This window comes from Dermacentor andersoni, chromosome 10, assembly GCF_023375885.2.
Source record: "Dermacentor andersoni chromosome 10, qqDerAnde1_hic_scaffold, whole genome shotgun sequence".
Classification (NCBI taxonomy): Eukaryota; Metazoa; Arthropoda; class Arachnida; order Ixodida; family Ixodidae; genus Dermacentor; species Dermacentor andersoni.
Window position 1 is genome coordinate 84,300,703 of NC_092823.1, and position 25,953 is coordinate 84,326,655.

Sequence of the window (25,953 nt, forward strand, 5' to 3'; positions counted from 1 at the left end):
CGCCTCACTTAAGTTTAGTTCATGTGGTATGGGTCCCAGGCCACTGAAACATTCCTATTAATGAAATAGTGGATTCCTTAGCACGAGCTTCTTTAACAGGTCCTGTGATACCTGTGCTGCCGGCAACTGCGCACATCACTGCAGCCAGATTTAGGCAATTTTCTTTGAGCGAAGAGAATAAAGCCCTGTCATTAGCAAAATCTACAGATTTTTTCACCTAAATTATTCTTGGAACCGGCAATGGTGTCATAACCGGAAATTTGAAGTTTCATTTACTAGGCAGCCCCCGTTGCCGTATTCCAACACCTATTTTTTACTTGCACGGATGTGGTCTGGCAGCATCTCCTCTACGCTACCTCTGCAATGAGCCGGAATCCATACATCATTTTTTATTATCGTGTCGGCGGTTTTCTGCTCACCGAAAACTATGTCTAGAAGTTCCGCATCAAAATTTAGGATTGCCTTTAAGCAGTACTGTTATACTCTCCCCTGGAGCAACGGTATTGGGATACAGCAACAGGAACGTTTGCCTAGCCATTTATAATTTTCTATGTGGCGCAAAAAGAATGCCTTGTTAATAGTTCCCAGTTTCCACAATTAATTTACTTCTACTTTAATCTAATAAATTCGAAAAATTAAACGCACGAATTCAGTTTAATTTATACTAGCATTATTATTCAAAATTTAACTTGCTCATGTTTAAGTATATCTTTTATATTATGTATTTCAGTAACAGTTCATTTTATTTTATTTTTTATAATATTCCTATCAATGCAAGGCTTACTTTAGTATTGGTCACTACTTTATCTTATGTATTCACAGTTTATTTTTCATGTTGGATTATATATTTATTTTCCTTTTTTGTGTAATTTATTTATTAATGAAGTAACCACGTACTCCCAAGAAGGTCAACCGAGCAAAGAACGTTTATTACGGGTATCGCGTGCTATATATAGCACACAGCAAGAAAGAGGGGAAGGGACAAATAGAGAGTAAGGGAAGAAAGTTATTACAGCAGGTGCGCCGAGCTTCATAGGCACGTGCGGTGCCATGACGATACAACAATTAACTAATATATTTTATTTTCAATCATATTACCACCCGATTCGTGGCCTATCCCCCATAGTGGGTTCGGGCCGTTAATTGAGGCTTCATCATCATCATCATCATCATCATCATCATCATCATCATCATCATCAAGGCTGCGGGTCACCACCCGGCGCATGCTAAGGCTGTTACGTAAATATGACGTCAGTAGATTGGAATAAAAACAGATTAGAATAGTTCTGCGTTATAGGGCCCCAGGTCACGCCCAGCACGTTACGGACATACTGAACAAGGGCCGCGAAGAGAAGTGAGGCGTAGGTTTGCGGAGTCAGCCAGTCATTCAAAGAGGTGGGATGTAGGGCAGCATGAATTCAATTAACTGCACTTGAAGTGGACTCTGTAGATGTAGGGCAGTACCACGCCACCGCACGAAGACGGGTGTCAGGAATCTGCTTCGAAAAAGTCTCAGGAAGGTGCCAGGAACGCAGTCACCCGTAGAAGGCTATACGTGCGATCCTCGGGAGTTAGCGCCGTTCGAGCCAGCCACGCCGCGGCGAATGCAACTGTGACCGTATCGCGCGCTCCCACGGCGGCTGAAGTGCGGCATCCACTGCTTAAACAAGGGGCGCCCTGCCGACTTGCTCGCAGGTGAACCTGAAGACGGCGTTCCTTTCGACCTTCGGAAGTTGCGTGATGGCATGCTGAAGAGTTATGTTATAAAGGAAATGCGCTACTCGTGCCACTCGCTTTGTGAAAACGCAGCCGCGCGTAGTTCTCTAGTACGCTTTAGCTTGGCAAAACGATTCGACACCTGTCCAGACACCGTGAAGTCAACCTTAAGTTGACGTATAGCCTCCTAGTCTAGAGCGTCGTAGGCACCAAAATGGGAAGTACTGGCGTCTACGTGAATATACAAAACCAAATTAATTTGCATGTCAAGGGTATGTTTAGTAGGCGGAGCATTGTGGGTACCATTCCGACATAGCGTTCGCATTGCAAGGCCTTGAAGAAGATACAGGAACACCGTGACAGGGGTCACTGGTGTTCTTTGGTTGCCAATAGCTCTGCTTCAATTGAGCGCATTGAAGTACTTTTACTGCAATGTATTTTTGAAGTAATGTCTTTTAACGTCAAACGCCATTATGGACTTCGACAAAAAGTGTATCACGGCCCCTGTGAGACGTGTTGTGTGGTTAGCTGTAGGTTTAAATTATTTATATTCTAGTTTCGTTTCCTGTGCTTATTAAATGTCTTACGGGTCAGTATGAACAGACGACTTTTTCGCCATGTGGTTCTTCCTCGATGAAGTGTCCTAACCTTAAGAACCTGCAGGATCCCAAAGATACGTTGACTTGCTAGTTAAAATGGTTCCAGTGACATTATTTGCCAAGATCTTAAGCTCAACAACTACCGCCGCGTGCCCGCCCCTCCTAATGCAGTAGACTTTTTTCCTGAGCAGTATAATGAATTCCGAACCGTTTCCCCAGAGTGCTTTTACGTTGACCTCGTTTGCTTCTGATCTTCATTTTGTATCTTTTAATGTAGGTCAAACTCGGACCTGACTGACCTGTGACCCCTGTTCTGTAACAACCTTATAAGCACTGCTGGAGCATGCTCATTCGTAGGATAAGGACAAAATGCTAAACCTACGTAATTTATGGCTTTCCCGTTTGTACGTCCTTACCCAAGTGTGCACTTAGTGCAGATCTGCTTGAAGATATTGACACCTGGTAGTGATGGACAGGAACACAGTAGCAAAACCATGAAAGGCGAAACTCTTTATTGGGCGAACCTGTGCCAGGAAAAAAATCGGGCCGAACGCAAAGCACAACGACAGCAGCGAACACAGTCGGCAATCGTCGAAAATCTGGTCAGCGGGTCAGGCGCGCATGCTTTTATACATGAGTCGTCGAATGTTCCAGATTAATCGCTAGTGCCCGCGTGTCTTCGACAAAGTACTACACAATTCGTGTGGCGCATATAACCGGATTACACAAGGTTTGGTGACAACCGGCAGCAGGTGTAACCATCGATAGTATTTGAGGAACTTCTGATACTTGCAGGGGCGTCCTGCGCTGAGACGGTGAAAAGCGGTCAGCCAAGAATGATAAACAAGTACCCGTGTTAATATTGAATGATCATAACCAGTTCATTGTTTGTGAGTTCTACGGAAATGTATTTTTTGCTACCTCTAGCATAGACATCATCGTTGACAAATGCCTAATCTCCCTCCTGCTTTTCTCAATTTCGCATTAGAGGTGCTGTGGAAGCAGCTAGCACTTTGACACTTTGCATTGCTAATCTTCAGGAGAGGCCGTTGAACCGCAGTTGCGTGCTTTCTTAAATTCATCTATTGTTATTGTGCTTTCTTAAATTCAGTAGTGTGCAAATCGCACATCATATAATAATTCAGCATTAACAGAATCTTTATAAGAACGTTCTTTTTTTTAATGCAGGCTCGTACAGAAGAAAGTGGGACTATTTGATAACACTACATACCCACCAATATCGATGAAAGTCTACAATACAACAGGTATTTGCGCTATCTACCAATAACTCCATAAATGTTTAGAAGTTGCTATAGAATATTTGCGGAGAAGCCTAACCACTTGCGCTTGTTGGTATATGACTTGAGAAGAAACAGCTCAAAGCAACAGAACAGATGAAGGCGACGAACAAGGACGCTGACTCAGAACGAAATGTTTATTCATTTAAGCAGAATATCTAGTGAAATACTCTGCAAGAAAAAAAGTCGGAGTAATCGACTGCGATAACAAATTAGCAGACATCAATAACAAGTAAGGATAGTACTTTTACCGGTTGTGTCAACTTGTAAACATTCACTTAGTATTCATTTATCAAGGACAGTGCCATGCGCGCACAAGCAAACATGAACACATGCCAGTCGATGGCAGCGGAAACTCGCTGTCAAAGCGCTGGAGTGAGAAGCGGACTTAAGCGACAAAAACAGCATGCATCAAGCTGTCAGCACACGATGCACATTTTACCGATCGCTGATAGCTAGTTATATGCAGCGGTGGCGTAGAGGTAGAGCATGCGCCTCGCGTGCAAGAGGACTGTGGTTCGAGTCCTGGTGCCACGCAATTTTCCACCGGATTAAAAAAATTCCGCGTGTTGATAAAATTCCATAGACAGGCCTGGAGTGCGGCCTGATCCCGGTGACAGAACCGGTAACGCACTCCCTCACAACAGCAGGATTGGCCACCCTGGTGCAGTACTTGGCCACAAACTCCGATATGAATACAACAATCAAACCCCTTCCCTCAGTTCCCAGCAGCCGCGGAGTAACTGACCACGGCGGGGGTCAGACCTGTGACGCAGCAGGGGGTGCTAAGAATCCCTGGATCAGGACAGGCCACCATTGGAATGTGAACCTGGCAACGTTTAAAGCTAGAACGTTATCTAGTGAGGCGAGTCTGGAAATGCAATTGGAGGAATTAGCGGGCAGTAAATGGGATATAATAGGGCTCAGTGAGGTAAGGAGGACAAAAGAAGCATATACAGTGCTAAAAAGCGGGCACGTCCTTGCTACCGGGGCTTAGCGGAGAGACGAGAACTAGGAGTCGGATTCCTGATTATTAAGAATATAGCTAGTAACACACAGGATTTATATAGCATTACCGAGAGGGTGGCAGGTCTTGTGAAAATGTACAAATTCAAGGTCGTACAGGTCTACGCCCCTACATCCAGTCATAATGACCAGGAAGTCGAAAGCTTCTATGAAGACGTGGAATCGGCGATGGGTAAAGTCAAAACAAAATACACTATACTGATGGGCGACTTCAACGCCAGGGTAGGTAAAAAGCAGCCTGGATACAAGTCAGTGGGGGAATATGGCATAGGGTCTAAGAATAGCAGGGGAGAGTTATTGGTAGAGTTTGCAGAACAAATGATGCGGATAATGAATACTTGCTTCCGCAAGCGGGATAGCCGATAGTGGGCGTGGACGAGCCCGAATGGCGAGGCTAGAAATGAAATAGATTTCATACTCTGTGCTAACCCTGACATCAACAATATGTGGACGTGCTCGGCAAGGTGCGCTGCAGTGACCATAGGATGGTAAGAATTTGAATTAGCCTACACTTGAGAAGGGAAAGGAAGAAACTGGTCCATAAGAAGCCGATCAAGGAGTTAGCGGTAAAAGGGAAAACAGAGGAATTCCGGATCAAACTGCAGAACAGGTATTCGGCTTTAACTCAGGAAGAGGACCTTAGTGTTGAAGCAATGAACGACACTCTTATGGGCATTATTAAGGAGTTTGCAACAGAAGTCGGTGGTAACTTCGTTAGACAGGACACCAGTAACCTATCGCAGGAGACGAAAGGTCTGATTAAGAAACGCAAATGTATGAAAGCCTCTAACCGTACAGCTAGAATAGAACTGGCAGAACTTTCCAAGTTAATCAACAAGCGTAAGACAGCTGAGATAAGGAAGTGTAGTATGGATAGAATTGAACATGCTCTCAGGAATGCAGGAAGCCTAAAAGCAGTGAACATGAAACTGGGAATAAGCAAGAATCATATGTATGCGTTAAGAGACAAAGCCGGCAATATCATTACTAATATGTATGAGATAGTTCAAGTGGCTGAGGAGTTCTATAGAGATTTACGCAGTACCACTGGCACCCACGGCGATAATGGAAACCCACCGTGGTTGCTCAGTGGCTATGGTGTCCGGCTGCTAAGCACAACGTCGTGGGATCGAATTCCTGCCACGGCCGCCGCATTTCGATGGGGGCGAAATGCGAAAACACCCGTGTACTTAGATTTAGGTCCACGTTAAAGAACCCCAGGTGGTCGAAATTTCCGGAGTCCTCCACTACGGCGTGCCTCATAATCAGAAAATGGTTTTGGCATGTAAAACCCTATAATGTAATGGAAGAGGGAATAGTCTAGAGGAATTTGACATCCCACAAGCAACACCGGAAGAAGTAAAGAAAGCCTTGGGAGCTATGCAAAGGGGAAGGCAGCTGTGGAGGATCAGGTAACTACAGATTTGTTAAAGGATGGTGGGCCGATTGTTCTAGAAAAACTGGCCACCCTATATATACAATGCTTCATTACCTCGAGCGTACCGGAATCTTGGAAGAACGTCAACATAATGTTAATCCATAAAAAAGGGGAAGCCAAAGAATTCAAAATTATAGACCGTTCAGCTTACTGCCCGTTGCCTACAAAGTATTTACTAAGATAATCGCAAATAAAATCAGGAACACCTTAGACTTCTGTCAACGAAAGTAGCAGGCAGGATTTCGTAAAGACTACTCAACAATAGACCATAATTCACACTATCAATCAGGGGATAGATTAATGCGCGGAATATAGCCAACCCTTGTATAAGCTTTCATTGAGTACGAGAAAGCGTTTGATTCAGTCTATACCTCAGCAGTCATCCAGGCATTTCGGAATCAGGGTGTAGACGAGCCATATGTAAATATACTGAAATATATCTACAGTGGCTCCACAGCTACCGTAGTACTCCATAAAGAAAGCAACAAAATCCCAATAAAGAAAGGCGTCAGGCAGGGAGATACTATCTCTCCAATGTTATTTACACCGTGTTTACAGGAGGTATTCAGAGACCTGGATTGGGACGAATTGGGGATAAGAGTTAATGGAGAATACCTTAGTAACTTGCGATTTGCTGATGATATTGCCTCGCTTAGTAACTCAGGGGACCAATTGCAATACATGCTCACTGACCTGGATAGGCAAAGCAGAAGGGCGGGTCTAAAACTTAATCTGAGGAAAACTATAGTAATGTTCAACAGTCTCGGAAGAGAACAGCAGTTTACGATAGGTAGCGAGGCACTGGAACTTGTAAGGGAATATATCTACTTAGGGCAGGTAGTGACCGCGGATCCGGATCTTGAGACTGAAATAATCAGAAGAATAAGAATTGGCTGAGGTGCGTTTGGCAGGCATTCTCATATCATGAACAGCAGGTTGCTATTATCCCTCAAGAGAACAGTTTATAACAGCTGTGTCTTACCAGTACTCACGTACGGGGCAGAAACCTGGAGGCTTACGAAAAGGGTTCTACTTAAATCGAGGACAACGCAACGAGCTATGGAAAGAAGAATGGTAGGTGTACCGTTAAGGGATAAGGAAAGAGCGGATTGGGTGAGGGAACAAACGCGGGTTAATGACATCTTAGCTGAAATCAAGAAAAATAAATGGGCATGGGCAGGACATGTAATGAGGAGAGAAGATAACCGATGGTCATTACGGGTTACGGACTGGATTCCAAGAGTAGGCAAGCGTAACAGGGGGCGGCAGAAAGTTAGGTGGGCGGATGAGATTAAGAAGTTTGCAGGGAAAACATGACCAAAATTAGCACATGACCGGGGTGGTTGGAGAAGTATGGGAGAGGTCTTTGCCCTGCAGTGGGCGTAGTGAGGCTGATGATGATCATGATGATGAACGCTTTCAAGATAAAGTCCTCGTGGCCGCGTCCTACGCAGCATCCGCCGGAGTAGAACACCCCCCTGGCCTCCGCGACGGAAGACGGCGCGCTTCCTCTCCACTTTCCTCCATCGCGCTTGCGACTGAGCCACCATGGTTGGCTCAGTCTCGCAGGCTTTCACTTGCACATACAGCACACAGCACGCGGTGGAGTGCCCATAGCATGCGTCTGGAGTGCCCATACAGTTGCTATCGCCATAAATGAAAATGAAACTTGTTGGAGCTTGGTTTAGCGGAGGCAAGGAATACACGTTTTGAGAGCGTGAGAATGGAGCGTCGACTAGCTTTATTCAAAACTAAAAGGTTTGCCGAGTGCTGTGGTGGTGCCCTCGTCGGGCGAGCCGGGGGCAATAACCCCCCCGGCGAGATTTGGCGACGGGAGCAAGAGGCAGTGGCCCCTACCGCAAGGAAAACTGCATTTACGAAGAGCGGGGCAACGAAGGTACGTACGGTTGCTACAAACGTATTATTGGCGAGTTTTCATCAATCTGGGAATGTCGTGAGTGTACCTTGTTGCCCTTGCTGTTCATGCTGCGTCACCATTGCGAGTGCGGGTACGGATGTGCAGGGCGGCGTATTGCGAAGACCAGAAAGACCTTGGCCTGGAGATGGCGTAGTTTGTTCGGAAAGTTTTCATTTGTTGCTTAATTTGCTAGTACTTTGGTTGCAGGGGCTATGGAAAGCAGATGCTGCCGTAGTTTGTACTTTCGGGTTCACGCGAATCGAGAGAGATGTGCGAGGCAGCACCGATAGCATGGGTTGTGAGTGAGGCGCAGCCACAGCGACGCCATAGCGCCAAATCACGGCCTGCCGCAGCTTCTTGTAGATTTCCCACCCATAGAAGTTGGAGCTCCAACAGAAGACCACTTGGCAGCTGGCGTTTTGCGTGGAGATAGTGCAAGGGTTGGTAACTCCCGTTGTTGATGTAGATGTGATTCTCGAGCTGAATAAACCAGATTACACAGACACTCTTGGAAAACGTCGGTAAGCTGTGCAGTCGTGGAAGGTGCGAGTACAGAACATCGGAATGCTCGCCTGCTACTGCGTGAGGTGAAATCACGAATGCCGATGGCGTCAGGGTCGCGGCGATCGCTGAAGGCATCGCGATGGTTGTGCTTGTGGCGTCGCCGTGCCTGCGACATTGAAATTTGTGCCTAGTGGAGCCAGTGGGAGAGCCTCTTAATCTGTGATTAGTGAGGTGCCGCCGAAAGGAGAGCAGATAGCTTATGGAAACGCCCAAGGAAGGAGAGTGGTGGGCCGTAGAGTAGCGTAAAGCGCTTGCGTTTGGCCCACTAAATTCCTTGGAAAGAGTTGTCGCAAAGCTGCCTTTGAGCTGGGCAGGAATGTCGCAGACGGAGTGGAGGTTTGATGCTGTAGCCGGCTCGTGCTTATGATCGGCACAAGTGGACTGAGGTGATGTGAGGCGACAAGACGGGGAATGATGCGAGGGTTCAAATGCCGAGAGCTGTTGTGACTGAGCCCTCGAGGGGCATAGTGAGCAAGGAAGGCTGCCCGCAGGTCCTCGTAGAAGTCGGGGCCGTGGGCTGGCAGCGGGAGCCTGGAACACAGTCAGAGCCTAGAACCTTATTGATACGGGAGTGGCTGTCCAGCTGGATGAACCAGATGTCCGGCATGTCAATGTAGAATTGCCGGACACCCTACAAGCGCGGGACGTCTGCCCGACCGCGTGAGGCCATGTCACTCTCGCCTTGGTAGAGTCGGTGCATTGATGCAGGCATGACTGGGCTTGGTCGTCCGGGTGATAAATTTGTGGGAGGCGGCGCGAAGAGGTAGCCGCCGCGGTCACAGCTTATTTGGGCCTGCCAGCCGTGATGCATGCTTGTCGGGAGTGGCCGATACCGCGGCAGCTCAGGTCGAGCGACTCAGCGTGTTCTTTTCTCGCGCTACCTGCGCGTGAGCAGTCTTCTTCACCGGCTCCAGAGGCGATAGTCACGCCACTACTGTTCATGCTTGCCTCTGGGCTCGTCACACCATGCTTGTTAATTTAGACAGTAGGCCAATGTTTGCAAGTTTATACGGACAATAAATCTGCTATTCTTACTGCATATAACTGTCTAATAATTTGCTATCGGCATTGATACTTCGCCTATCCGGCTAAACGGCGCCTGTCTTTCACTCCAAACAAATTGGTTTGTTTGTGTCCTCATACAACGAATAATAAGACAATAGAAGAAGCACGCCAACCGTTCTGTTTGCTTTGCTTGTGGGGATCTCCTGCGAGACACAGCTGTGCGAAGTTCTGTGTGGGCCAAAAAGGGCGATTTTTACATGACCGTCTGAGGCAGCATTACAATAGTTTTCTGCTGTGAATCTTACCGTACATTGCAAATGCCTGCGCATGTGAGACATTCTTTTTGGGCGTAGATATTACGGGGAGTAGCAGCAACGAAACAGTACTTAAACTTTTGGAGGCACGCGTACGTGAACTCCTGGAGGTACACGTCTGCAAGTGACACTTCAAAACGTTATGTTAATCCGAAATGTCCCTGTTTGGGGAAGAGTTGTAACCAGGGGGTAAGATAAAAAGGAGCTCCAACTCGTCTGATAAGCCGTTCGAACTTGTGTTGGACATTGCGGCGCAAATCATAGATGGCGTTGAAACTTGCTAATAGACCCAGAGCTGTGTCGGCGGCGTGGCTTGTAGTGAGGCATGGTGGGCTTTCTGTTTACTGACTAATTCATTTGTTGTAGAAACATGCGCTTCTTTCCAGTGTTACCAACGTGTTGCTATGAATGTGCCTAGAAGTCGAGATAAGATACCATCAGAGTAGTAGCGGTACAAAGGTTTGGTAGATATTGATACAATCGTAGTCGTTTGCGAGCGTATGCAATGGTACTACTACCTAAAAAATGAAAGACCTTTCAAATGAAAAAATTATGCTCGAGGTCATATAGGCAAAAGTCTAGATAGCGATAGGCGCAGTCAAATCTTGATGAAGCAAGCTCGGTGACTATTCTCGCTCGTTTCAAAGCAAGAATGAATAAACATCATCATCAGCATCATCGTATGCTTGCCAGTGCCGCTTATCCCCTGCGGAATTTCGCGCAACAACCTGTCTTTTTTATATGCATAAAAATTTACTACGGTAAGCGCCAGTGTAAAAGTAGCGTCTGCTAAACAATCTGATTTGGCACTTATTGAAGCCGTTGTAGCGCAAAGAAACAGGGACAAAGAAGAGGACAGGACACGACATGTACAGGACACCAGGGCCCGTGGTGCCCGGCGATCTTCTTTGTCTTGGTTTTTCTTTGCTACGATGGCATTAATATCTATCAATCATCTCGCTCAAGAAGAAAGATTTGCGGATTTTAGGCGTTGGTATGCCTTGACTGAAGTTACATTTGTTATACAAAACTAAAGTGAAAAGCTGGAAGCTGGCTTACGTCTATGTGCATTCATTAGACAACAGAGCAAATGTTATCAATACATTTACCTACTTGAGCGTGTTTTGGTATCTTGTATGTGTACAATAACTTAATTTATGCCATTTTTCGGCCTGTGTCATGGCATACTTCAGCAAGCATGCTAGACATCGTATGAGTACTGCATCGTGGCTAAGACCCCCAGCTATAATTAAAGCATTCAGGTGTGTTTTTTACGCACCATACCATTTAGTTCGGTAAATGGTGCCAGTAGCACTCTATAGTAAGAGCACACCGCAGGATCTAGAGAACAGCATAACATTGAAGTTTTATTTTGAAACAATGCTTAAAACAAATCTAATTTTATTGAAGCGACGGTCGTCAACGTAGTAGTAACAGACTCGCTAACACGGGAGGCGCAAGGCATGTGTTTTGTATGTGTATTAGCTTGGTCTCCGTAAATTCCCAATACAGCCAATATGGCGTCCCTGATAGGTTCCAACAGTGCGCAGTTGTCGCCTTTATCTAAGCTATCGTGTAACAGATATGGGTAACTTCGTCGACTCACTAATTTTTCAGTTTTTGTAAAACGGCTGATCGTATCTTTACTCTTTGCATTCGCTATCGAAAAACACGCCGCAATGATATACTACTCCATTAATCAACAACAGCGCCTCTTAATATTTTGATAGCTGAATATGTTCTCGACACATTAGTTTCTCTAGTTGACTGCTACAAGGCGCAAGTATTTGTGGCCAACAGCAGCAGAAGGCAGATAGGGAATAGAGAACTTGGGAAAGTCACCAAGAAAGGAGATGAGAGGAAGTAAAAAGCTCGGTTGAATACCCAGCCATCAGTTGGCCACCCGTCATCATCATCATCAGCCTATTTTATGGCCATCATCATCAGCCTATCCCACTTGAATTGCTGCTTCTGAAGCCAGCCTAGCTACGGTTTTGTTCTTTACCTCTATGTCACCTTGATGTCGTTGTTCTAAGGGTGCATATTTGTTCGCATGTAGCAGCCTGAATTGGTCTACTTTTACCCTTACTGCTTCTAGGTGGGCCTGTTTCTTCTTGAACAATTTTACTCTTTCTCCCTTCAAATGAAATGAATCCTAGACCTCACTAACCTATGATCACTGCAGTTCACCTTACTTAAGCTTCAACATCGTACACTATGCTGGGATGGCCAAGAAAGATGAAATCAATTTCATTTCTTGTTTCACCATTAGAGCTTCTCCAGGTCCACTTTTTGTTGCTAGGCTTTCTGAAGAAGGTGTTCATTATTCGCGGGGAATTCTACCATCTTTCCTCTATTGTTTTTAGAATCGACGCTGTAGTCGCCCATTGCTTGTTCGCTAGCCTGCTCTTTCCCCACTTTTGTATTGAATTCGCTCATTACGACAGTATAGTGACGTTGCACTTTTCCCATCACTAATTCTACATCTTCATAAAACTAGTTTATTTCATCATCATCATGACTGGATGTTGGAGCGTAGGCCTGTACTACCTTTAATCTATACCTCTTGTTAAGATTTATTACTACTGCTACCCTGTCGTTAGTGCTTTAGAATACGTCAATGTTGCCCGCTGTAACCTTTTGTGTTAGGAATCCTACTGCGTACTGCTTCTTATCTGGAAGTCCTCTATAGCAGCGGAAGTGGCCATTAGTCAGCACTGCATAAGCCTCACCAGTTCTTCTAACCTTATTGAGGCCGATCATATCGAAAACAGCGCCTGATAGTTCCCCTAGAGGCCTGCTAAGCTGGCTTCACTAGAGAAAGTTCGGGTGTTAAATGTTGCCAGGGTCAGTAATGCAGTGCAACCTGGTAGGTTGGTGTTTATGTATATTTTACTCTGTGCCTGTAAGAATGTAGGTAGCCATTACTAGCACGTCATCTGCTTTAGTTGCCCCACGCAGGGAAAAAGGTCATCGAGGAGAGCTGGCGTGCACTTTCCTCCTGGACGAACGCTTTCATTTCTGCAAGCAGCGCTGACTGGTCAGAGATGGTAGCCAAACCAGCAATGTGTTCGCCGCGCGATGACAAGCGCCGTGTGAACGAGCGTTGCCTGCGTAGCTCCTTGTAGCTTTGGCATAGGGTGACGATGTCGGTCACGGGCAAGAAACATGTTGAAAGCATCGTCCTCTATCCCTTTCATGAACTGCAGGATTTTGTTGGACTCTGACATCGTGGCGTTGACTCGCTTGCACAATTGCAGAAAATCCTCAATGTTGCTGGTAAATCATTCATCTGGTTGCTGTGCACGTTCTCGCAAACGTGGTCCCGCACCCACCTTGGGAACAGCCAGGCGATGAAACATAGCCACTGAAGAGGTCTTGAACGAAGGCCACGTCAGAAAGTCGGACTCAAGGTTGTTGTACCAGAGACTGGCCACACGCGCGAGATAGAAGAGCACGTTGCTCAGTTTTGCGGGGTCGTCCGATTTGTTGTGGGAGCTTACCCTCTCATATTTCGTCAGCCAGTTCTCCACGTCGGTGTCATCCGCGCCGTTGAAAATGGCAGCACCGCCGTTGAAAATACCGCACCCTCGGGGTTAGTAGCGCGACGTCATAGCCACTACATATATGCCACCGTAGTGGGTGAATTGTGCTCATTATCACTTCAAAGAGTCACAGTTAACCTGGTGCGCCTCGTCTTGTTAGAATAAAGGTCAGAGCATTGATGAAGTAGCCATTTTTTCAACTCCCTTAAGGAAGCAATCAAGATTGATTGTTTGAAGCACACCAAAGCACATGATGAACGGAAGAGGCACCTGCTGGGACGGAGTAGGAGAGGTTTTCTGGGATACGTCCGACATGGTCGAGTGTAGGGTGCAGGATCGAAGTGCCAGGATGGACGTTGTAGGCGCAAGCATGTTCCACCACTTTTAAAGGCGTGTATTAGTCACCGGCGTTTGGGACCAACCGTTACAGCAGGGCAGGGACTCCCAGCATGAACAGGGTTTCTCGAGCAAGAGGGCTGAAGAAAATGACCCACTATACTGTTACGCTCCTCCTCTACACACACTCTCTCTCTCTCTCGCTCTATATATATATATATACATATAAGCGAGAAGAAAGAATGTTAACCGAGGGGCCCGATTTTTATTAAGAAGCCAACAAACACTGACAACAAGGACAACATAGGGGACATTGTGCTTAGTAAATGAAATAAAGAAACAATAAATTAATGGAAATTAATGGAAACTAGGACACATAAATACCCAAGAAGGTGGATGGGGAAACAGCGCCACGGTCGCTCAATCGGTAGAGCATCGCACGTGAAGTGCGAAGGTTGTGGGTTCGGTTCCCACTTGCGGCAAGTTGTTTTTTCAACCACTTTAATTTCCATTAATTTATAGTTTCTTTATTTCATTTACTAAGCAGAATTTTCCTTATGTTGTCCTTAGTGTCAGTGTTTGTTGGCTTCTTATGATATGACTAATAAAATATTATGACTAATTTTCACAATATAGTTTACAACGTTTCCGCTAGTGACCAGCTTTTGTCAAGTAACAAAAACATGTATTTGGGTGTCCCTACAAACACGCTATGCATGAGATAGTGTTGTGCACAATAATGACAACGTGTGAAAGAGAACGTATCATACGTCTTCGTAGAGAAGAAAGGCGCCTACTACGCAGTTAGGGACGCGTGAAACAGAATGATTGACACCCTATATACATAGCAAGAACAACAATGTATGCGCGTTCAAATGCATTAAGTTTATTCGCGACGGCCTAGCCCTTTCTGAACGTATTGGTAATGAAAATAATGTTACCGTTCAGTCATCACTTATAACTAAACTCACTGAACTGAGCAACGATGTTGGAAACCTCTCCGCGGTTAATCTTTCCGGTGCTCATAAAAGTGCCTTACCGAAGGGTCTTGCTTTTTGGCCAGCCTCAGGGGGATTCAGTAAATTTCAATTCTTAAAAGACATAAACAACATTGCGGTTTGACGTTTGCGGTTCTTCCAGTGTTTTTTTTTGTGTGTGTGTAGGCAGCAGGCCTCACAGCGACAAGTTCGTTTACGAACCAACTTTTGTTGACGCTCGCGGTACTTAGCTCCTTCCTCAGGATTACGCACGACTCCTGGTCTTCTTATACATGTAGCTGGGATGGAATGTGCGGAAATACTAATCCAAAGCAAGGCCAATGTGCGGAAATACTAATCCAAAGCAAGGCCAACCACTGGAGGTGCGGGCGCTGCAACCATTTCGACCATTGGTTGGATTTGTTTTACGATTGACGCGGCTGCCGGCACTTCTTGCGCAAGGAAGTGCAGGCAAGCAGCGACAGAGAAAACGACGTCAGTGACAGTAAAGCCACATTCCGCCTTTGTCGCTTGCGTTCAATGTCTCGAGTTTGTTCGGTGGCGTGGTTAGCAGCATCCGCCCTCCGTTGTCGCTTCGGATTGTTCAAAATTGAACCTGTACATCACGTAAGACAATGAATAGCTCATACCCTCGTAAACACGGCCTCCCCGTTACGACGACAGAAGAGAAGTTAAAATGTACGCTTGATTGACGAGCGGCAACGGAGCCAGCTGTGGAAGAAGACGACCCTTGAGCCATTTCTGATTATGATAGTTTTAGCGAAGTCTGACAACGACGGCACAGGGTCCACATAAAAAGTTTCGCTGTAAAAACCGTTCGGTTACTTCTACGGCTCTGTCCTGTGAGTGTTGAATTTTACTTGATTCGAATATTCACAAACAAGGCAACCCAGGCCGCCAGATGTTTTCCGGGGTAAACACTGCAACTAAGAACCTATCAGTCTACGCAGACATATTATCAACCAGATTCCCGGAACATTTCCGTTATTTATAAAGGATACCAACAATTATGTTCAAGATAGACTAAACCTTACCACTCAACATAACGCAATCCTTGTAACGCTCGACGTCAGCTCTCTTTATACTAACATACAGGGTGCCAATAAAATTGCAGCAGTCCTTCAGTCCTATGAAGATTCTCCTTTTGAGAAGCCTGTTGAAAAAGAAACCTTGGATCGCTGTTAAAGGGTATTCTCGAGCTCAATAACTTTGAGTTTAATGATTGTCATTACGTTCAGATCAGTGGTACGTCAGTGGGAACTAGCATAGGCCTAAATTATGGTGATATCTGCATGGGTGTTCTGGAAAATGATTTTCTATTCAGTACAAACCTAAATCATTTCCTTTATAAGCGCTTTATTGACAATATCCTCTTCATTCGGACGCATGGCGAGGCTAGGCTGGTAAAGTTCATAAAAGGCTTTATTCACTTTGACCCTTAAATAAAATTTTCCCACAAGTGCTCGTCATCATTGGCCAACTTTCTGGACGTCCCAGCTATGCTTTCTCAAGCTAAACTGCTGACAAAAGTTTATCGCAAACCTACTAATAGAAACCAGCTTCTACATTTGCTGATAAGCCTGTGCGACCTTGCAAAACCGGTATCACCACAGTCATGCTCACCGTTTCACGCGATTGTGTCCCGATCGCAAACATTTTATTTCTAATTGCGAACAACTTAAAAGTGTTCTCGTTGAAAAGCAGTAGCCATCAGATTTATCTGACGATGCCAAACGCCCAGCAAATCAATTAAATAGAGCCGGAATTCTCAGTGGAAACTGGTTACCCGAAGAATTTACCAACACCAATCTTGTGCTAACCTTGTCCACACTAGCGCCAGAAAAGTTTTTGCGATATTGAAACACGGCCACAATACCTTGCCCAGATATCCTTGCCTTGACTAGCGGCCAGGTGTGTCGAAGCGCGAGGAGGTATATTGCCTATACGTGGGAGTGCGCTTTCTCTGTTCAAATGGCCTACCACAATGCGCAGAAAAGCTTTCACACAAACTGCATTTTCTCAAGTGGGGCCGTCACACAGCAAGTCACCAAGAATATATGCGATGGGGCGTTGCCGGCTGTCGTTATGATCCCTTAACTACGTCTTGCAAAGCTACCGTCCCAATAAGGGCAAACTGACTAGTGGAATATGTTGGACATAGCTCTTAATGATTGGATGAACATCAAGCAGAAAGAAAGGACTATGGCGTGTGCGCTAAGATACATTGGAAATGTACATTACAAACAGGAAAATCTCGTTTTTGTTTTCTAGATGTGCGGGATATATATTGAGACCATACTAGCAATCATTGGTTTGGTACACTCGGTTCTGCGGTAGCTTGGATCCTAATGTTGCAAGGAGCTCCTCCGCTCCTCCATGTCTGCTGCGAACGGGTGTCTTCGGCCACCTATACCACATTGTACTAGTGCCTACCACCCTCCAATGCATTTTGCACCAATTCCCAGTTTAAAGCTTCCACATTTCGGTAGCGTCTGAGGGCTGTTTGCAATATAACGAAATTCTTGCCTCCAATTGTGTGCCTGCTTGAAGAAGATTATTACTATTCATAACTTTTGGTTCACTTCATTATGGTGGCAATATCACTATGAACATCGTGCAATAATACATCCTTCCCATTTACGAATTTCGCTAACAAAAAACTGTGCTATGCTGGCTCAAGGGGAAAGTAGGAGCGCTGCATACGTCAAGCACTCATCACGCAGATTTCCTAGCAACCCCGCGAGATGGCGCCACTTGGCCGTTGTGTGAGGCACCCTAGTTGTGCAAGGAGGGGCCAGTTGAAAGAAAATATTCGGAGAATATATGACAGCTAGAGCAGTGATGCCGCGGCTGCTGATTTATCAGTAGATCTACTGATTTTTAAAATTTTCTGCTTATTCAGTGATAAAGCGCTTGAATCTGCTAATTTTCTTGCTTTTCTACTGAAACGAAAGCGGAATCTGCAACTTTTTTCAGTACAGAGGATGGATGGATGGATGGATGGATGGATGGTCATAGAGGTTACAGAGGTTATATTAATGTGATGCCACCTAGCGAGAGAAAAAACAACGTGGTTGGCTCCGAGGTTAACATGCATTCTTGCGTTTCCAGACTCTCAAACGTGGCGTTAACTCTGTTTTTGAGCAAACTGGGGAAAAGGCATAGAGTTTCTATGCTCTATGGGAAAAGGTGAGGCGGTGAATTTGTGAAAAAGGATGCATACCGAACCCCACAACTATGAAACCACCATTATCATCATCATCATGACCAACCTATTTCTATGTGCACTGCAGCACGGAGGCCTCTATGGAGGCCTCTCCCAGCTATCTCCAATTACCCCTGTCTGGAAGATACTATACTCTAAAGCTTTCAGGCACTAACTACCATCTGACGCCTTTGAATAGGCCATCGGAGGGCTTCACTGTTTTTAAATTCGTGCTTGACAATGGCTCTCTGGATCCCCGGGTTTTTCAAAAGTATCGCTATGAATCTCGGGGTCAATTTTTGTACTATTTCCTGGAAGCTACAATACTTCAACAGAGTACTAATATAAGCGCTGAATTCGTGGGCCCATAAACTGAGTGCAAAAATTGAAATTAAAAAATCTACTGATTTCTACTGATTTTTCGCGAAAAAATCTACTACTATATTTTAATGTGTCGTGGCAACACTGAGCTAGAGGTGTGCGCAGAGGCGTCGTCGCGCCGCAGCCGATTGTTCTCGCTGCGCCGCCGCCCATGTTTCTTGTCGGCGAGATCAGCGCGCCATTTAAATAGTTATACAGATTTCTTTTTTAAGTCAAGCCAGCTTCGTTTTAGATGTCGTGTTGTCTTGTTTAATTATTTTGTCTTTCTCAAGCATAGAGTCCCGTGTCAAGCAAGGGAGCAATGTATAACACAATGCAAACAAACGTAACCCTGCGTTCCACGCGTCTGCGCATGGGTGTCGTCACAAGTCAGCGCAACGTGGGATTCCGAAACTTTTCCTCCAAAAGTGTAATATGGCGCAAGGAGAAGAAACTGGGGCCTCAGAACATCACAATCGCGGCTTGAGGGTCGTGAACGCTGTAGTTGCGGGTAGAATCGGTGATATGTCTGATAGCGGCATCAGTGTTAGAGATGCAACTTGTAGAATAATAGAAATTTCTGGACCTGGTATGTTTAAGATGCCGGTTGGAAGTTCTTGCAGTATTCCGGTAGTTGCATTCGAAGAAGTTTTTCAACATTTTTACGTGTAAAAAGTATTTTTGCATGTGTACGGCGCAGTGCTCTTTGTTCATAGCGTTCAATTAAAAATTGAATGCCACTGACACCGACAGCTGCAATGAACTATAAAACAGTTTCTACGTGCCGGTTAAAAGAACTGTTTTAAAAAATAATTGTGCATCCGAGCAATGCCTGCATTTCTACTAATCTACACTTCGTTTATTCAAGCTGGTGATGATGAGCATCTGAGCAAATTTGCTCCGTTTTCTACCGCGTCATGTCTCAGCTGCAAAAAAAAAAAAAGATGTTCACCTGCTGCACAAATAAAAATATTTTGATTCTTTCTTTCTTCAGGGAAAAAGGATGTTATAAGAAAAGTTACATAAGCAAAGGGTGAATAATATTCAGAACAAGTGATTTCACTTATAGTCCAGTCGCTAAGGTGCGTTGTAATATCTGCTGATTGGTTGACAGCTTAATTAAGCGCTGAACCCAGCGAAAGTTGGTGATAGAAGAGGTCTGTTCTTTTTGTTTGTTTTTTACGTAAAGCATGTTATATAAACACAATCTCATTCAGAACAAGTGGAAGCAAGGTTAACATATCTGTAGAGTGTCACGTGGGTTGGTGCTGGCTTAGCAATTCTAGACGGATTCACTGACTCGTTGCTCAATGGAAAAGATATATCATATAAACCAAGGCATATAAAAAGAAAGAATTGCGACTACGACGCAACAGCAAAGCTCTGCTTATTCGTGGAGAAAGAAATATACAAACACACCCAACAGAGACGCTTCTAGATATGTGCCCAATTTTTTGTTAATATGTCGGCTGAAAAGCAAAAAAAACTTACAAAACATTTCTGTTTCTCTCACTTTCAACACCTCTGTATTAGGTCCTCTCAGCCCTTAGTAAGAAAAGGCCAGAATTTCAACCAGGTTAGCAAAGAAAGATGTAGCTTTTTAAATTTGTGGTTTCGGTTTCAACGCCGCCGGTGCCGCCGCCGCCGATGAATAAATCGGCGCCGCGCCGTTGAACCTGCCGCTTTCGACTAGAAATGACCACCACGCCACCGCTGGTCGAAACCGACACGGCGCCCACCTCTAATGAGAGAGAGATTCTTGATAGGGGAGTGAAGGGTGGGGCTAACTGAACTAAAGCTCCTTAAACATCGTAAAGTAGTGTCACGCTTTTAAGAATGCCGCCTCCTCCTCACGCGCTCTGGCCGAGGCCGCCGCCGCGTCGCTATTGGCCTAATAGCATCACGTGGGCCCTCGCGCCTTCCTTCAGTGCCATTTTTGCTCGAAAGCGTCTACGCACTGGCGAGGAGCGCATGTTGGCGCCATTGCTACGCTCGAGCAGTGTAGGTGGCGCCACGGTCGAGGAGGGAGCGTAAAGAGAGGAGAAACGAGGAGGAGTGAAGACGGAGGAAGAGAGTGTCACTACTTTATGAAGTTTAGGGGTTTTAAAGTGCACCGTGATAGCTGTCACTCAATGGAGGACACTTTAACCGCGCTGCACATAAAGGGGTTTTAACTGCACAAGGGGGAAGGAAGAGAAAGGAACACCTCTAATGACAGCACGGAAGTAGGAATGAGTGGTCGCGGAAGGGGAAAGAGACAGGGTTGCTTGGAGAGGGTGGAAACCCGGTGCAAAGGAAACGATGCACCGCCGCCCTCTTGTTTTTAACCGAGTGGTCTTCTTCAGCGCAGAGATGCTGCTCGATGAGTGCGCTCACCGAAGGCATGTCTGCTCACGTTTTCAATAAATGCATGGGCGCGCGCACCCAGTGTCACCGGTGCTTTAACGCCGCAGTTTCACGAAATACGAGCCCATCGTCGCGTTCGTTATGGCCACGCGTCCTGCTTCCCTCCGGCTTCCTGTCTACGCTGTGCAGCAGCACCTGGCTCACGGGCTTGCTATCAGTGCCACCACTTCGCGCTTCAAGCAAAGCTGCAGTTATTGAAACGGTGCAGAGCTATGGACTTGTACTTCTGAATGCGCAAGAAAATTTCCACTGCTCCTTGGAATACGCGAAAGGATTTCGTGTTATGAGCGGTTGTTCTGAATGAGAGAGAAGAGAAATCAATTTCTTTTCCTAAATTTATTTTACTCATTTTGTGTAGTCATCGCCTAACCGTTTGTCCGATAGGTCATAGCGTGACAGCAACAACAGCAGCGGAGTATGCGAACGAAAGGTGCAGTGGACCTAAGCAAGTGAGTGAATAAACTTTATTACGGAGACCAAACTGTTCAATCCCGAAGGTGGGCGACCACCCAGGTCCAGGTAGCCGTGCCTATGTGTTGACAGCCTATCCCTGTTCACCAGCCGTAGCTGGTCCTCAGGAGTTGGGCTTGTCAGCTGGGCCTCCCACTGGTCCTGGTGGTGTGGCCTGGCGTACATGTTCTCTGACGGCGGCGTGAGCCGCTTGCTTTCTCCACCAAAGATTCGTGTCCTGGGTCCGTGTATTGCAAGTTTCAAGTATGCCGTGGGTCTTGATTATGTCGGCTGCGGTCTTACTAATTCTTCCTGTCCATAAATGGCGTCAGGCTGCCTGCGAGTCTGACTACGATGCCCAGCACGTCACATCAATATGTCCCTATGGCCATGGCGACCTGTTCGGCTACGTCAATGTCTAGCAACTACTGATGCAACTGCTATCTCTTCGTTCTGCTTGTTGGATACGAAGGTAGCATATCTCCCCGCCTTGTATCTTGCGGCCTCCGCGTACCTTATTTCGGCCTTGTAGCATTTTTTGTAGCACGATATCTCTCTCGGTTGTCCTATCTATTGTTGCATTGGTGGCGCATGTTTCTAGGTATGGGTGTGACGTGTGTTCTTGCCCTGAGGTTCGGATGTACACGTTGTGGACTGTCGTGTTCTTCTTCTAGAGGGTATCCAAGTCTTCTGAGTAGAGTTCGACTGGAAGTGGTAATTTTAACGCGACAGCGTTAAGGAGCTGGTGTCGCAGAAAAGCCGGTGTCGTCGGCATCAGTGTCGGCGTCAGCGGCGTTGGCCGTGAGCGATAAATCCCAGAAGGCACTTCATAAATGAAAAACATCTTGCAAGATGGGCTGGTGGGAATCGAACCAGGGTCTCCGGAGTGTGAGACGGAGACGCTACCACTCAGCCACGAGTTCGTTCCTTCAGAACGGGACAAAATCGTCTCTAGTGAATGCGGTGTTGCCTTAGAAACGTGCCGTAGAAAGTTATACTGCGGTCTATATCGGTAATTATGACCATGTAACTTACAGAAGTCGCAGTTTCACGAGTAGCGAAGTACGTTTCCGCTACATTCCTTCTGCGCTCTGCGCACACAAAGAGCCATCTTGCGGCAAACACAGACGACCCCCTCCTCGCAATGTACGGCGCTGCCCCGACACGTGGCGCCCCCTTCGCCCCATGATCGCGTCCGCCTTCAGGGCGCATCGGGACCCGGCTATCTGTGCCGATCGCGACGTTTGGCTGGCGTAGCACGTTTGAGTAGGCGGTGCGAACGGGGTGCGATAATGCTATCGCGTTCCACTCTTGAAGGCGAAGCTTAAGCGTCCTCCAATTTTTAGTTTATCGATTTGGTTCATGTTCTGGGCCTCCGCCAAATCTTCCCAGGTATTATGTACTCCTAGTTTCAGCAGTGTTGTATGTGTTTCTTATCAGTATGTTCATCTTGTCTCTTTCAGCATTCTTCATATCTAAGTAAGTTGTATCGCAGGCGATTGTGCTGATCACCAATGCTTGTGTGAGATATAGTGTGTTTATTTCCTTTAATGAACGTCTTCTAGTGAACCTCTTCAGCAGCTGTGCAACCGGTGTGGTCGTTTCTTGAAGTCACTGTGATGTCACAACCCCGCTCCATCCTTTTGAAGACCGATGCAAGGACACAAAGTGTACTAACCTTTAGCATGTGGATTCCATAGGGCGTTACATCAGGATCCGGTCCCTCTTGGGTGGGGCGTCCTCTTGTTCCCTTTCTCATAATCAGGAGTTCCGATTTCTCAGGGGAACATAATAGTGCACGAGCTCTCAGGTACCCTTCAGTTTTCTCTACTGCCTCTTCTACGGCTTCTTCCCGTATTCCCGTCGATTCCCCAAGCGTCCATATGGTCAAGTCACCTGTTTAAAGGACATGCACTGGGTCTCGAAAAAAAAAAAGGTGGACGCCCGAAAGAAGCGTGTAGGAGAATGCGAGCGGTTGTTTGCTCGCAAGCTAGTTGCCGAAAAACGGCACTTGGAAGCTGTAAGCATTCTAAAGATAACTCTGCAGCTATGGCTGAAGGCGAGCTCCAGATCTAGTCACACAAAAGTATTCAGTACTTCATCCACAAGTCGTAATGCGTTGGCGGCGTCAGCTCAAGCACTATTTATGGCTGCGATAGCAATAACAAACATTTGCAGAGGGAAGTTATATTTTATAAACAACCACTAAACCGGGTGTCCTCGTTACGCGTGGCGTATGGCGACCAAGTAAACGCGCACAGTAGCAGAGGGCAGATATGCTTGTCGCTCAAGGAAAGGGAACGTGTGGTCTGACGTCGATGAGAGAGTTGCTCAAGAATATACCGCCTTCCCCGATGGAGAAGTGCCCAATTTGGTTGTGGTATTTCACGTCGAAGGGATTGTTGAACAAGTACAATTTTTTTTTTACTTTAGTGAGCAATGATATATACCAAGACATTCCCGCGTACCGGTCTCCGCTGGATAAGTTCAGTAAGCTTCTGTGTATCTCCTCCAACGGCACTGCTGTGAATTAAAGGCGCACGGACCGCGGTTTTAAGTGTCATCGGCAAATCGTCGTTCAAGTGGGGGACGACGACGTCCAAATGGTAAGCAAATAATAAGTGCACCGTCCCATATTCTTTATTTTCTACTGACTTTTCTTTCATTACTGCTATGTTTGCGTAACATATGAATGATCGTTTGCCTGCAGATGAAGAAAAGCTTCGATTAACACGATTTTTCACGTGTCGAGTTTGGCTGTGTGGAATCTGCCGCTTTAATTTATATTTATACTTGTTTTCGTAAGGTCATCATGTAGCGGCACTTTTCTGAAAATGGCAGAGCCTGTGCAGATACCATATTTATTTTTTCACACTACTAACGGGTCATCTACGTCTGTAGGGCATACCGACGGGTATCAAATAATGACGCTCAGATATAATCAACCGGAGACTTTCAACTGCAGCGTCTTCATCGTCAGTGAACAGAATACACAAGATGGTAGTAAGTATTGCCAATTGACAACGTTATTCTCTTCTTGTTAGGTACTGCTAAATGCCCCAAAAAAGCAGACCTCCAAGGGCAGCTGGAAAACCGGTTTGTGTTTGAGTTTCCGCGTAACAGAATTAAGTTTTGTGATATATTCGAATTACAATCTGATGATATTACGTCTGCAGCTTGTGCTTAAGCCACACTTGACGATTTTTCTGACGCATTTTACCCTGAGAAATGTAATTAGTTCAATAGGGCACATGCGCTTGGTGGAAAACCTACAAGAATCAGAATGTATGCTGGGATTCTGCACACGTGCGTGCGCGCGTGACAAACGAGTGAACACAATGTATCTGTCCTTTATGCGTTTAGTTGCATCTGTCCCCCATAGCATGATCTGCGACATTAATCTACATTATGGCAAGCATTAGCCGAAAACAGTACGGGCGCCTAGCTGCCCCGGCCACTCAGACATACCTAAAATGGCACCTTTGTCCTTCAGTTTCCGCGTAACAGAATTATGTTTTTTTCGTACATGCGTATTAGTATCCGAACATATGACGTGTACAGCCTCTGCGTAAGCCGCACTTTACGAATTTTTATTAGGCAATTTACTTTGAAAAATTCAATTAGTTCAATAAGGCACTTGCGCTTGGCTGGGCGCCTAGAGGAATGAGGATGTGTGCTGCACTTCCGCACACGTTCTTGCGTGCGTGACGTAAGTCGCTTGTGGTGGTGGTGCTTGTGTAACATCTTATAAGGCCAGCTGGGGTGGTGATACTTGCCTATCGTTGGTTGCGCTTGTTTAACGTCGACAACAGCTTCAATGTACATCCACGTTCACAAGCTGGAATGGAGTCCGATTTCTTTCGAAAAAGGTTCTTAAATTTATGGAAAGAAATTTATCGCCTGCATCTGCGAACGTTTATTCCAACTGACAGGTTGTATGGAATACCCAGAGATTGCTGATGTATATTAACCTTGCACTAAATATCGCGTTGCTGCTTTACATTATGGGAAAAACTACGTTTTTTTTTTGTTGAGACATAGTGACTGATAGAATCTGGCCTACAGCACTTCAGTAGTGGGCTGCAGAAAAAAAACCGACGTGTTTGTGTTGCTGTTTACCAAAAACAATGCCTGTCAGCAACGCTATGTAGTGCGTCTTATGACACATGTAACAAAATCCTAAGCAAATGAAAAGGAACGTTCTTAAGTTCTGAATATCGGTGACAGTGTGTAACGATGAACAAACCTGTCTATGGAGCCATCAACAAACTATATGTGCCTTGCAAGAAAAAAAAAACAAAGCTCATTAGACAAAGTAACCGAAAACGTCTAATATGCTATAGAATGCACAGCCATGCTTAAAGCTAATGACTGGTATTTCAGATATTTCATAGGAATTATTTTGCAGGCGCTGTAAGCATTTCTGTTAACTCTCTGTTTGGTCACAGATGCGACGAAGTGCGCCATGTATGTGAAGGGGAAACTTCTTAAAGGTGTGAACCCTCCACTGCAATGCCAAATTTCATTCAATAGTTGCGGTACCTCGAAGAAAGTATATAAGCCATACAAGTGGACTTGTGAAGTGCATATGCAATAAAGTGGCAACAAATATTATTGATAATATAGTAATAAAGGCGTCAAACGCACTGTCTCATGTGGTCAAGAAAGAGGTAACCAATATGCTAAGTAAAGTGCTTCTTCTTAAATAATATGAAAAATATTTGCACGCGTTACTGGTTTAGCAATAACAGAAAGCCGAAAAGATGAATTAGATC

The 25,953-nt window shown here is 45.7% G+C and overlaps 1 long non-coding RNA gene across 1 annotated transcript in view; it reads left to right on the forward strand.

Annotated features, from left to right (window-relative positions):
- LOC140213538 (uncharacterized) overlaps nucleotides 1-25,825 on the forward strand; it is a 49,708-nt gene extending 23,883 nt beyond the window's left edge. The window contains exons 3-5 of the long non-coding RNA XR_011890398.1: nucleotides 3,504-3,580; nucleotides 24,080-24,181; nucleotides 25,627-25,825. This is a non-coding gene — a long non-coding RNA (uncharacterized lncRNA). The remainder of the gene's footprint in view (nucleotides 1-3,503; nucleotides 3,581-24,079; nucleotides 24,182-25,626) is intronic.
- Nucleotides 25,826-25,953: the final 128 nt, after the last annotated feature.